General features: G+C 40.0%; 1 pseudogene; it reads left to right on the top strand.

Moving 5' to 3' along the window:
• Positions 1–7776: 7776 nt before the first annotated feature.
• The window catches only part of LOC124672062, an 8602-nt pseudogene continuing 1656 nt past the window's right edge, over positions 7777–14722 (top strand).

Below are 14722 nucleotides of genomic sequence, written 5' to 3'. Positions count from 1 at the left end.
CATTCACCACTTGTGTAGTATTATCCTTCAAGGAAGCAATTTTTATAGCGCCGGAACGATACACCTCTTCAATAATAAAAGGTCCTTCCGATTTCGAGAGTAATTTTCCTGCAAAAAATCTGAGACGAGACCTATACAATAAAATTTTATTGCCTACATGGAACTCTCTTTTAAGAATCCTCTTATCATGCCACTTTTTAACCTTCTCCTTAAAGAGTTTGGCATTTTCATAAGCTTCACTCCTCTACTAATCTAAAGAACTCAAGTCAAGCAACCTTTTCTTACCGGCTAGTTTAAAGTCTCTATTAAGTTATTTCACTGCCCAATAAGCTTTGTGTTCTAATTCTGAAGGCAAGTGACAAACTTTCCCATAAACCATTTTGTAAGGAGACATACCCATTGGATTTTTATAAGCAGTTCTATAAGCCCATAAAGCATCATTTAACTTCCTAGCCCAATTCTTCCTAGATTTATTAAAAGTCTTTTGCAAGATAGATTTAATCTCTCTATTTGATAATTCTACTTGCCCACTTGTTTGAGGATGATAGGCTGAAGCAATTCTATGATTAACATCATATCTAGCAAGTGCCTTTCTAAAACCACCATGAATAAAATGAGAGCCTTCATCAGTCATAAGATATCTAGGCACACCAAATCTCTAGGGAAAATAACATCCTTAAGCATTTTTAATGAGGTCTCACCATCAACACTCTTTGTTGGTATAGCTTCTACCCATTTAGTAACATAATCAACAACAACAAGTATATGAGTATAACCTTCTGAAGGAGGAAAAGGACCCATAAAGTCAAATCCCCAAAAGTCAAATGCATAGTTCAATAACAAGAGAATAATTCATAGGCATTTCATTGTGTCTAGAAATATTACCAACTCTTTGGCATTCATCACAATATAAAATAAACTTTCTTGCATCTTTAAAGAGGGTAGGCCAATAAAAACCTGATTGTATAACCTTTTGTGCAGTGCTATATCCAGCATGATGTCCTCCATAAGCACTACCATGACATTTCCTCAATATCTCCTATTGTTCATATTTCAGAACGCATCTTCGCATAATACCATCCACTCCTTCTTTATATAAGTGTGGGTCATCCAAAAAATAATGCCTCAAATCATAAAAGAATTTCCTTCTTTGCTGAGCTGTAAATGTTGGAGGCAAATACTTGGAAACAATAAAGTTAGCATAATCAGCATACCAAGGACTCTCACACGAGGTTATCTTTATTGCAGCCAATTGTTCATTTGGAAAACTATCATTAACATGAATAGGATCATAAGAAATGTTTTCCAATCTAGACAAATTATCAACAATAGGATTTTCGGCACCTTTCCTATATACAATATGCAGATCAAACTCTTGTAAAAGCAACACCCATCTAAGAAGCCTAGGCTTAGCATCTTTCTTTCCATAAGGTATCTAATATCAGCATGATCAGTATGAATAGTAACTTTCGAATCAACAATATGAGGTCTAAACTTATCATAAGCAAAGACTACAGCTAGATTTTTTTTAGTAGTAGCATAACTCTTTTGAGCAGCATCAAGAGTCTTACTAGCATAATGAATAACATTCAACTTCTTATCTACCCGCTGTCCAAGAACAACACCTACCGCAGAATCACTAGCATCACACATAATTTCAAAGGGTAAATTCCAATCAGGTGGTTGAATAATAGGAGCAGTGGTTAAAGCCTTCTTTGGAGTTTCAAATGCTTCCTTACAATCATCAAAAACAAAAGGTACATCCTTTCGGAGAAGATTAGTAAGAGGCTTTGAAATTTTAGAGAAATCTTTAATAAACCTCCTATAGAAACTAGCATGATCAAGAACACTACGAATACCTTTAACATCCCTAGGACAAGGCATTTTCTCAATTGCTTCCAATTTGGCTCCATCGACTTCAATACCTCTTTCAGAAATTTTATGTCCAAGAACAATTCCTTCATTTACCATAAAGTTGCATTTCTCCCAATTAAGAACAAGATTAGTTTCTTCACATCTCTGCAAAAATTTATCAAGATTGTGCAAACAATTATCAAAAGAAGTACCATAGACGGAGAAATCGTCCATGAATACTTCCACAATTTCTTCACAATAACCATGAAAGATAGCAGACATGCATCTTTGAAATGTAGCAGGAGCATTACACAAACCAAAAGGTATACATCTATAAGCATAAGTTCCATAAGGAAAAGTAAAAGTGGTTATTTCTTGATCTTGCTTTTTAACAGCAATTTGAGAAAACCCAGAGTAACCAATAAAAGGTAAAGGATAATGATCTTTTTAGTAACTTTATTAACTTTTCTATAATCAATGCACATCATATAACCAACTACTACTCTTTGAGGAATAAGTTCATTATTCTCATTAGGCACAACAATAATTCCTCCTTTTTTAGGGACACAATGCATAGGACTAACCCATATACTATCAGCAATAGGATAAATAATACCAGCATCAAGAAATTTCAATACCTCATTTCTTACCACATCCTTCATCTTCGGAATTAAACGGCGTTGATGTTCAACAGATGGCTTTGCACATGGTTCCATATTAATAGCATGCTGACATATAGTAGGAGAAATCCCCTTCAAATCATCAAGAGTATATCCCATAGCTCCTCGGTGCTTCTTTAATACTCCCAATAATTTTTACTCTTCCTATCATGAAAGTTTAGAACTAATAATAACAGGATATATTTTCTTATCATCAACATAAGCATATTTAAGGTCACCAGGTAAAGGATTTAAATCAAAAATAGGATCCTCCTTGGGTGGTAGCGTGGTACCCAAATCTTCCACAGGTAAATCATGCTTAAGCATCTCCGGTTGACGAAGAAAAATCTCGTCAATTTCCTTTCTTTCCTCCATAAAGACCTCTCTTTCGCGATCCTTCATATATTGCTACAAAGCATTGTTAGGAGCAACAACAATAGAAACAAGTTGTTCAACTCTAAACTCTTCATTAGGAGCAACAACTCTAAAATCTCACCAATTTCTTTTCTTTCCTCCATAAAGACCTCACTTTCGTGATCCTCCATATAAGGAGCTTTAGCAAACTTAGAAAAATTAAACTCATAAGACTCTCCATCAAATTTAGTAAGAATTTTCTCCTTCTTGCAATCTATAATAGCACCACAAGTATTCAAGAAAGGTCTACCAAAAATTATAGGACAAGTCTTACTAGCAGCTGAACCAAGTACTAAAAAATCATCAGGATATTTAATCTTACAACATAGAACCTCCACATCTCTAACAATACCAATCGGAGATATGGTCTCTCTATTAGCAAGCGGAATAACCACATCAATTTCTTCAAGTTCACAAGAGCCAATTTCATGCATAATTTCCCTGTAAAGCTCATAAGGAATAGCACTAGAACTTGCACCAATATCACATAATCCATAATAGCAATGATCGGCTATTCTGACAGATAGCACATGAACACTAGTTTTCTTGGATTTACTAGGATGTGAAACAATATTAGAAGCATCTTCACAAAATATAATATGTCCATCTTCTACATTTTCAGTAACCAAGTCCTTTACTATTGCTACCGCATGTTCAATAGTTATTTCTTCATCAGGTTCCATGGCTTTCTTTTTTACTTTTATTAACCACACTAGTTATAATATAATGTTCCTTTACCTTGGCAGGGAAAGGTACTTTCTCAATATAGGGTTCAGGCAAAACACGATCAGCTGTACAAACTTCAATATTTCTAGCAGGAACACAATTAACAATATCCTTATAAGGTGCATGATACTTGTTCCACTCCTTTTTGGGAACATCAAGATAAGAGGCAAAAGCCTTAAAACAATTTGCAAGAAATTGAGAATCAAGACCATAAAAAACACTAGTATTACGACAATCATCATTTTGCATAAAAGATTCAATGCATTCATAATCATAATTAATACATGACTTTCTTCCTTTATAATTTTCCCATCCTTCAGTATTTTCCTGAATGCGATCGAGAAGATCCCATTTAGCCTCTTCATTCATAAGTGTAAATGATCCAGAACAAGAAGAATCGAATAAATCCTTATCATGAAGAGAAAACCTCGCTTAGAAGTTATTAATAATAATATTACTGGGGAGCTCATGAATGGGACATTTGAGCATTAGTGACTTCAATCTACCCCACGCTTGGGCAATGCTCTCTCCATCTTGAGGCCATAAATTATATATTTGATTCCGATCTTTATGAATCTCACTCGGAGGATAAAATTTAGAATAAAAGAGAGGTACAATTTCCTCCCATCCAATAGATCGGCCATTCTTCAACATCTTATACCATTCTGCAGCTCTTCCCTTAAGTGATAAAGAGAATAATTTCATCTAACTTGGTCCATTGAGATACCTGCACACTTGAACAACTCGCATAATTCATGTATAAAGAGTAAATAATCATCCAGATGGACAGTTCCATCTCCATAATAGCAGTTATTCATAACACGTTCAACAATTTTTATAGGTATTTTAAAAGGATCCAATTGAGCACGTGGTGGTTCATCTACTACCGTAACAGTGGTAGTAGTAATTCCAAATAGAGAGTCAAACGGAGACGCCTCCATAATGAAATAAAGCAGTAGCAGACAGAAATAAAAATGACACTTACAGTAAAAGTTACCTTTACCAATTCCACTCTTCAATAGCGCTTCACTCCCTGGCAACGGTGCCAGAAAGTAGTCTTGATGACCCACAAGTATAGGGGGTTGATACGTCTCCGACGTATCGATAATTTCTTATGTTCCATGCCACATTATTGATGATATCTACATGTTTTATGCACATTTTATGTCATATTCGTGCATTTTCTGGAACTAACCTATTAACAAGATGCCGAAGTGCCAATTGCCGTTTTCTAGCTGTTTTTGGTTTCAGAAAATCCTAGTAAGGAAATATTCTCGGAATTGGACGAAATCAACGCCCAGGGTCCTATTTTGCCACGAAGCTTCCAGAAGACCGAAGAGTCAACGAAGTGGGGCCACGAGGTGGCCAGGAGGGTAGGCGGCGCGGCCCCACCCTTGGCCTGGGCCCCTCGCGACGCCCCCTGACCTACCCTTCCGCCTACAAATAGCCTTCGTCGCGAAACCCCCAGTACCGAGAGCCACGATACGGAAAACCTTCCAGAGACGCCGCCGCCGCCAATCCCATCTCGGAGGATTCGGGAGATCGCCTCCGGCACCCTGCCGGAGAGGGGAATCATCTTCGGAGGACTCTACGCCGCCATGGGCGCCTCCGGAGTGATGGGTGAGTAGTTCACCCCTGGACTATGGGTCCATAGCAGTAGCTAGATGGTTGTCTTCTCCTCATTATGCTTCATTGTTGGATCTTGTGAGCTGCCTAACATGATCAAGATCATCTATCTGTAATGCTATATGTTGTGTTTGTTGGGATCCGATGAATAGAGAATACTATGTTATGTTGATTATCAATTTATATCTATGTGTTGTTTATGATCTTGCATGCTCTCCGTTATTAGTAGATGCTCTGGCCAAGTTGATGCTAGTAACTCCAAGAGGGAGTATTTATGCTCGATAGTGGGTTCATGTCTCCGTGAATGCGGGGAGTGAGAGAAACCCCTAAGGTTATGGATGTGTTGTTGCCACTAGGGATAAAACATTGATGCTATGTCCGAGGATGTAGTTATTGATTACATTACACGCAATACTTAATGCAATTGTCTGTTGTTAGCAACTTAATACTGGAAGGGGTTCGGATGATAACCCGAAGGTGGACTTTTTAGGCATAGATGCATGCTGGATAGCGGTCTATGTACTTTGTCGTAATGCCCAATTAAATCTCACAATACTCATCATAATATGTATGTGCATGGTCATGCCCTCTCTATTTGTCAATTGCCCAAGTGTAATTTGTTCACCCAACATGCTATTTATCTTATGGGAGAGACACCTCTAGTGAGCTGTGGACCCCGGTCCAATTCTCTATACTCGAAATACAATCTACTTGCAATATTGTTCTACTGTTTTCTCGCAAACAATCATCATCCACACTATACATCTAATCCTTTGTTACGGCAAGCCGGTTAGATTGACAACCTCACTTCGTTTCGTTGGGGCAAAGTACTTGGTTTGTGTTGTGCGGGTTCCACGTTGGCGCCGGAATCCCTGGTGTTGCGCCGCACTACATTTCATCGCCATCAACCTTCAACGTGCTTCTTGGCTCCTACTGGTTCGATAAACCTTGGTTTCATACTGAGGAAAAACTTGCCGCTGTACGCATCACACCTTCCTCTTGGGGTTCCCAACGGACGCGTGCTGTACGCGTATCAGGGGTCTATCGTAGTACTTTCGATAAATAAGTGTGTCAAACCCAACGAGGAGCAGAAGATGTTGACAAGCAGTTTTGATCGAGGACTCACTATAAACACTAGCGAACAGGTTTACATGGGTATTTGATATTGCAGATAAATAAAGTACGAGTAAATAAAATGCAGTAGTAATAATTGCAGCGAGTGGCCCAATCCTTTTTAGAGCAAAGGACAAGCCGGTTGTTTTACTTACGATGAACAAACGTTCCTGAGGACACACGAGAATCATGTCAAGTGCTTTCACTTCACATAGTTGAATAATATTCAGTGGTTTGGTAAGTGTTGTGTGGGTGAACCTAAGCTAATGCACTACCCCGTACTTGTACTAATGCATACTTGTGATTATACCTCTTGTAAGCATCCGTAACTACAATAAGTAATTAAGATAAATATAACCACAACCTTAAACTTTGAGATCCTACACTCCCTTGTGCACCAGTTTCCTAATGGGGATTTGGGTTTATGTCGTCCCGCAACCCCACAATTAGTATCCAAATACACAATGCATTCCCCTAGGCCCTTAAAGGTGAAGTATCATGTAGTCGACGTTCACATGACACCACTAGAAGAATAACACCACAACTTAAATATCAAATCATTGCATATTACTCAACACAGTTCCACTAATAACAACATGACTTCTCCCATGTCCTCAAGAACTAAACGAACTACTCACGAGACATCATATGGATCATGATCAGAGGTGATATGATGATGAATAACAATCTGGACATAAACTTAATTCAATGGTTTCACTCAGTAGCATCAACTACAAAGAGTAATCAACACCGGGAAAGTTTCCCCTATGAACTAGACAAGCATCAAACCCGAGATGTTACATCGGGACGGCGTGGAGGCGGTGGCGATGATGGTGCTGGTGGTGAAGATGATGGTGATGATGATCTCGATGAATTCCAGCTCGATGGCGGTGATGATGGCGATGATGGATGGAATTTCCCCGGCTGATTTCAGCTTGCCGGAGAGCTTTTCTCCCTCTCTGGTTCTCCGCCCCATAGCAGCGGCGGATTATTTCTTTCGTTGTACCCCCGATCTTAGGTTTCCCCAGGGGTTGAAATACGTGAGGTGTCGTCGGAAGTGGGCCAGGGCGCCCAGACCATGCCTAGGCGTGGCCTTGGGTGGGCCCGCGCCTAGGGGTGGTTTGGAGCCCGCCTGGCCCATCTCGGCCTCCCCTTCTGGCTTCCTCCGTCATCTGGAAAAATATGATTTTCTGTATCTTTGTTTGGAATTGTTGGTCTTCAGAAATATGGTGCCTTGATGGTCTTTTTTCCAGCAGATTCGTGGCTCCAGTGGTTAATTCTCCAATAATCATCAAACATGCAAAAATAGATGGAATAACATAAGTATCACCTCTAAATATGAAATATATCAATGAATAACATTAAATTATGATATAAAGTAATGATGCAAATTGGACGTATCAACGCTCTGGAGAGCTCCGCTTCCACGGAGACGCGCTCCCTCTCGCCAGGCCAGTCTCTCGCCGGTGACGACAAGCTCTTCTCCAGCACCGGCAAGTTCGTGCTTGGCTTCTTTAAGATCCCAGATTGTACCAACCAAACGAGCCCTAAGGCCTCCTACCTAGGGGAAACCCTAGCTGGCGGTCACCCGCCCATGGGGAAGGGAGCGGTTAGTTTTGGACAAAAGAAAAATTCCTCTTAAGGCATATTTTGGACTGTAGGGATTGCTATTTCTGGAAAGTTTTGCATGCACGTGAAACAAGAAGAATCTGCTGATGGAAGCGAGAATCTTTCATAAATCAAAAATTCAAAATGTTTTATCTCACAAGCCACTGCTCCGATTTCAAATCCCTTTTCACCTATGAATCGGTCTTGACGAGATCTTCAAAACTAGCACCCATGTTAATATGTTTCGACAAAAAAAATTTGGGCTAAAAGTTATCAACCCTAAAATACGGAATTTATCAACCGTAAATTTTAAAACTTACCAACCCGAAAAGTTAATTTCGTTTAGAATACTTTTGGAATTCATTTTTAGTTTATAAAGCTATCAACCCGGTGCCCCGTTATTTATCAACGGTACATACAAATAAGTACCAACACTAAAAAGCTAATTTCATTCGGAATATTTTAGCCTTTTTAGTTTACAAGCTATCAACCCGATGTCCCATTAATTATCAACGGTAAAAATATAAATAACTACCTGCCCTAAAAAGCTAATTTCATTTAGAATATTTTAGACACTATTTTTAGTTTACAAGATATCAATCCGGTGCACCCGTTATTAATCAACGGTAAATACTACCAACCCTAAAAAGCTAATTTCATTTAGAATATTTTAGCGAATGTTGTTTTAGTTTACAACTATCAACCCGGTGCCCCGTTATTTATCAACGGTAAACATAAAACCATAGCAACCCTAGAAAGCTTATTTCATTTAGAAATATTTTAGCGACTCTTTTTTATTTGCAAGATATCAACCCGATGCCCCGTTATTTATCAACGGTAATTATAAATAACTATCAACCCTAAAATGGTAATTTCATTTAGAATATTTTAGCAACTATTTTTTAGTTTACAAGATATCAACCCGGTGGCTCGTTATTTAGCAACGGTAAATATAAATAACTATCAACCCTAAAAAGTTAATTTCATTAATAATATTTTAGAGACTATTTTTTAGTTTATTAGCTATCAACTTGGTGCCCCGTTATTTATCAATGGTAAATTTTCAACCCTAAAAAGTATTTCATTTAGAATATTTAACGACTTTTTTTGTTTACAAGCTATCAACCCGGTGACCCGTTATTTACGAATGGTAAATATAAATAACTATCAATCATAAAAAGTTAATTTCATTTAGAATATTTTAGCCACTTTTTTGTTTACAAGTTATCAATCCGTTGCCCTGTTATTTATCAACGATAATTTAAATACCTAGCAACCCTAAAAATTAAATTCATTTAAAATATTTTAGCAATTTTTTAGCTTACAACTTAAAACAATACTTAATTTGAGTAGCAAGTGGTAGTTCATTTGAGTTGCAAGTGAATCCCCCACCCGTTATCCCCTCCCCTAAAAACCACTAGCCCGAAAAATGGAATTATAAAAATAAATCTAAAAGACATAAATTACCGTACGAAATAACAAAAAAATGGAATTGCAAAAAGGAATTGTAAAAAGGGAATTGCAAAAATAAAAATGCATCATCACCACTAGACACAATTTCACTCATAAAATTCTTGGTACAGGATTTTGATATAACATGGAAAAGGGAATTGATCTTTGGTACACAAGCATTTAATGTTATTTAATTAGCCCGGGCCTACTTGGTGTAAGTGTGAACATCATGAATACTAGTGTGAAAGGCATGCAAGTGTAAACATGTATCCCTCCCTTACAGTTTATTAGACGTGCGCGTACCGCTAGGTCACAAATTTGATCAATTTAGTATTAGTTATATATTATAAAAATTATATCATTGAAAAATTTAGCTGTTCTATTTTCTAATAATATAATTTTTTATTATGTAATTTAAATTATGTAGCTTAAATTGGCGACCTAGTGATACGGGGAAGACTAGTAAACTGAGACGAAGGAAGTATGTAATTTGAATGTGTGAAGTGTACATGCAAGTGTGAACGCGTGCATTTACATGTAAATCATTAAACACTAAGTGACAAAAAAAAGGTAATTTGCACATTCTGCCGAAAAAACTAACCACGTGAGCGATTGAGTGTCAAAGAGGAAATTCGCCTGGCTAGGCATATGTGGTTCAACCGGGTTCCCAAGTTGACCACGGTGTGGGTGGCCAACAGGGCAACAGGGGAGGCAGCCCGGTAGCAGGCGCCGCCTCGCCGGAGTTCGCGATCTCCGGCGGCGGCAACCTCGTCATCTTGGACCACGGCACTGCCGTCTGGTCCACCCAAGCCGACGTCGTCACACCCCGCACCAACAAGACCGTCGTTGTTCTTGTTCTCCTAATCTCCTGGACACCGGGAACCTGGTCCTGCGCAGCGCCTCCAACGCGTCGGACGTGCTGTGGCAGAGCTTCGACCACCCGACGACGGACACCCTGCTCCCCGGCGCCACGAACGGGCTGGACAAACTCACCGGCCGGAGCCGCCGCCTCGTCTCCAGGAGGAACCGGGTCGACCTGGCGCCGGGCGTGTACACCATGGAGTTGGGCCGCGCTGGCGTCGTCCAGATGCTGTGGAACTCGTCCGTGACGTGCTGGTCCAGCGGGGAGTGGAACGGCGAGTACTTCAGCAACGTGCCGGAGATGATCGCCCGCCACCTGTTTGGCTTCAGGTTCGTCGACGACGACCGGGAGGTGTCCTTCGCCTACCACCTGCTCGACGAACGATCACCATGTACAGCTTCCTGGACGTGTTTGGGCGGAGGAAGGTGCTGGCCTGGCACGACGCCACGCAGGACTAGGTGACGGCTACACCCACCCCGCCGCTCAGTGCGAGGTCCATGCCGTCTGCCGACCTTTCACGGTCTGCGCCGACAACGCTCCTCTGCCTTGCGGATGCATGAAAGGATTCACCTGCGGACTGGGATCTTGACGATCGAAGCACGGCCGGATGCAGGAGGAACATTCAGTTGAATTGTGCTGGCATTGGAAACAGCAGTACGGCTGGCCTGTCTGAGAAGTTCTACGCGCCGTGCCGGTCACCAGAGTGCCCTATGATCCCCGCAGAGCCGTGGGGCATGTCGCGTTGGCAAGCGATTGCGAGCAGGTTTGTCTGAGTAACGGCTCTTGCACTGCATATTCCTTTGGTACTGGTGGTTGTTCTGTGTGGCATAAGGAGTTCCACACTCGAAAAAACAACAAACCTATCATCTTGGGCGCCATTGGTGCAAGCTATCATTGCTTTGGCTGGGTGTAATGCTTAAACCTTTTAAGTAATAAAACACCCTTTATCGAAAGAAAAAACATCATTGCTTTGGGCGTCTTGGTGCTCATCTTAGTGCTATGGAGGACCAGGAGGAACAAAAGATACAGTCAAACATTGGACAACATCCATAGTGGTAGTCAACTTGTTTCATTCAGATATATTGAATTGCAGCGCACAACTATAAATTTCTCAGAGAAGATTCGGGCAGGTGGTTTTGGTTCTGTGTTCAAGGGGCTGTTAAACGAGTCTATCAATATAGCAGTGAAGAGGCCTTACGATTGCTACCAGCAAGAGAAGCAATTCAGGGCTGAGGTTAGTTCAATTGGGATCCTCCAGCACACGAATTTAGTCAAAATGATTGGTTTCTGATGCGAGGGTGACAAGAGGCTGCTTGTGTACGAACACATGCCTAATATTTCGCTTGATGTTCATCTGTTCCGGAGCAATGCTGAAACTCTGAATTGGAGAACCAGATACCAAATAGCTCTTGCAGTTGCCAGGGGGCTAGCATACCTTCATGAGGGCTGCCTCGACCACATCATACACTGTGATAAAACCTGAGGATAAATTTACCTGGGCAAGTAGAAGAGAAACGCCTACACATGAAAAATTGGATAGGGTGCTTGCAAGTGTTGAATGGGAACAAAAATTCCCTTTGGTTACGGTCCGGGCTTTGTCTCGCTCTGGATCTGATCACACTCCGCTTTTGATTGATGCGGGGATTCAGGCACACGTAGGTAATAAGCCGCGATTCTCTTTTGGGTTGGCTTAGTTAGAACATGAGGGGTTTTATGATCTGATTGCAAAGGAATGGGTGGCAGGCCCTCCTGGAAAAACTCTGATCCACACTTGGCAGAATAAGATTAGGCATTTGCGCAGATTTTTACGTGGTTGGGCAAAAAAATTAAGCGGAAAATATAAGAGGGAGAATGAACGGTTATTGAACATTATAGACATGTTGGATATTAAAGCAGAATCAATGCCGTTATCTTTTGTGGAGCGCACTGAGTTAAAACAAGCTAATGAAAATTTAAATAAGCTCTGAAGAGAGGAAGATATTAAGTGGACACAAAGGGCTAAAGTAAAATATATTCAGGAAGGGGGTGATAACACCAAGTATTTTCACCTCATAGAAAATGGTAAGCATAGAAAAAAGAAAATTTATCAACTAGAGCAAGATGAGGGTACCATTGTCGGGGATGATAATCTACGCGTTTATATTTCTGAGTATTATAAAAAATTATTCGGTGATCCAGAGCCTAGTTCTGTTTCCTTGGATGAAGGTAGAATTGCAGATATTCCGCAATTGTCGGCGGATGAGAATGCATGGTTAATTGCGAACTTCTTAATGGAGGAGGTTCACGGCGCTATTTTTCAAATGGAACATAATAAATCACCTGGACCAGATGGTTTCCCTGCGGAGTTTTACCAACATTTTTGGGGGGTTATTAAATTTGATCTGATGGCTTTATTTGAAAGCTTTCAGAAAGGTGAGTTGCCGTTGTATAAGCTGAATTATGGGGTCATCACTTTGCTGCCTAAAAAGGAATATGCAACACAGATACAACAATATAGGCCCATATGTCTGCTTAATGTGAGCTTTAATTTTTTTACTAAAGTGGCGACAGATCGAATTTCGGAGGTAGCACAAAAAGTGATTAGACCAACACAGATGGCATTTATCCCTGGAAGACATATTCTAGAAGGAGTAGTTGTTCTTCATGAGATAATTCATGAGATGCATAGGAAGAAACTTGATGGGATGCTTTTTAAAATTGACTTTGAAAAGCCGTATGATAAGGTTAAATGGCCTTTTTTGCAGCAAGTTCTACGTATGAAGGGCTTTGATCCTGTTTGGTGCGATGAAATAAAGCAATTTGTGCAAGGTGGGAGTCTTGGTATAAGACTTAATGATGTCATTGGGCATAATTTTCAAACTAGAAAAGGATTACTCCAGGGGGGCCCACTGTCTCCAATTCTTTTTAACATTGTTGCTGATATGTTAGCGATTCTTATTGCTAGGGCTAAGGATGAGGGTAAAGTGGTTTGTTGCCTCATTTAATTGATGGGGGTATTTCCATTTCACAATATGCGGATGATACAATTTTGTTCTTGGAACATGATATTGCTAAGGCTGTTAATATGAAACTAATCTTATGCATCTTTGAACAATTGTCGGGTTTAAAAAATAATTTTCACAAGAGTGAAATTTTTAGCTTTGGTAAGGCCAAGTATATGGAGGACCAGTATAAACAAATTTTTGGGTGCGAGTCTGGAACCTTACCATTAAAGTACTTGGGGATTCTGGTACATTATAGGATGCTGCGGAATACGGAGTGGAATCCTATAGAAAATCGTTTTTGCTTCCAAATTGGGGTGTTGACGGAGTAAAATGTTGTCCTATGGAGATAGGTTGGTGCTTATTAATTCAGTTCTTACTAGTCTTCCTATGTTTATGTTATCCTTCTTGAAAATACCAATTGGGGTTAGAAAGAGGTTAGGCTATTATAGATCAAAAAAATTCTGGCAATCTGATGAACACAAGAGGAAATATAAATTATCTAAATGGAATATTTTGTGTCGACCAAAGTACCAAGGGGGGGTTGGGAATTGAGGTTTTGGAATTGAAAAACAAATGTTTACTGAGCAAGTGGTTGTTTAAACTTCTCTCAGAGGAGGGTATGTGGCAGCAGCTCTTATGTAACAAATACCTTAAAAATAAAACACTGGCACAAGTAGAAGTCAAGCCGATTGATTCACCCTTCTGGAAGGGTCTCATGCATGTTAAAGAGGACTTTTTCAAGAGAGGTTTTTTCAGAATAGGGGATGGAACACCTGTTAGGTTTTGGGAGGATGTATGGATGGGAGATACTCCTTTGTCTCATCAATATCCGGCATTGTATAATATTGGTCAACATAAGAATGTGGTAGTTTCGACTGTGCTTGCTAATGAACCTATCAACATTGCTTTTAGAAGAGGTTTGAATGACAATAAATGGGTGCAATGGTTACATCTATGCCAACGACTAATTACAATTAGCCTAACATCTGAACATGATAAGTTTATTTGGAAGCTTACTGATTCGGGTATTTTCTCAGTTAAGTCTATGTACCTTGATTGCATGAATGGGCATACTATTTATCTTCGTAGATACCTATGGAAGTTAAAGATCTCTTTGAAAATTAAAAAAATTATGTGGTTCATGATCAATAAGGTACTTCTGACTAAGGACAATTTAGTTAAAGGGAAGTGGAAAGGTATGTAGGATAATGTTGCATAGAAAACAAAAATTTTCCTACCGCGAACACGCAATCCAAGCCAAGATGCAATCTAGAAGACGGTAGCAACGAGGGGGTATCGAGTCTCACCCTTGAAGAGATTCCAAAGCCTACAAGATGAGGCTCTTGTTGCTGCGGTAGACGATCACTTGCCGCTTGCAAAAGCGCGTAGAAGATCTTGATCACGATCGGTTCCGGCGCCACGAA

The sequence above is a fragment of the Lolium rigidum genome, chromosome 7 (genome assembly GCF_022539505.1).
Source record: "Lolium rigidum isolate FL_2022 chromosome 7, APGP_CSIRO_Lrig_0.1, whole genome shotgun sequence".
NCBI lineage: Eukaryota > Viridiplantae > Streptophyta > Magnoliopsida > Poales > Poaceae > Lolium > Lolium rigidum.
The sequence above is the reverse complement of the archived record's forward strand: the minus strand, read 5'-3'. Positions and strand labels throughout refer to the sequence as shown.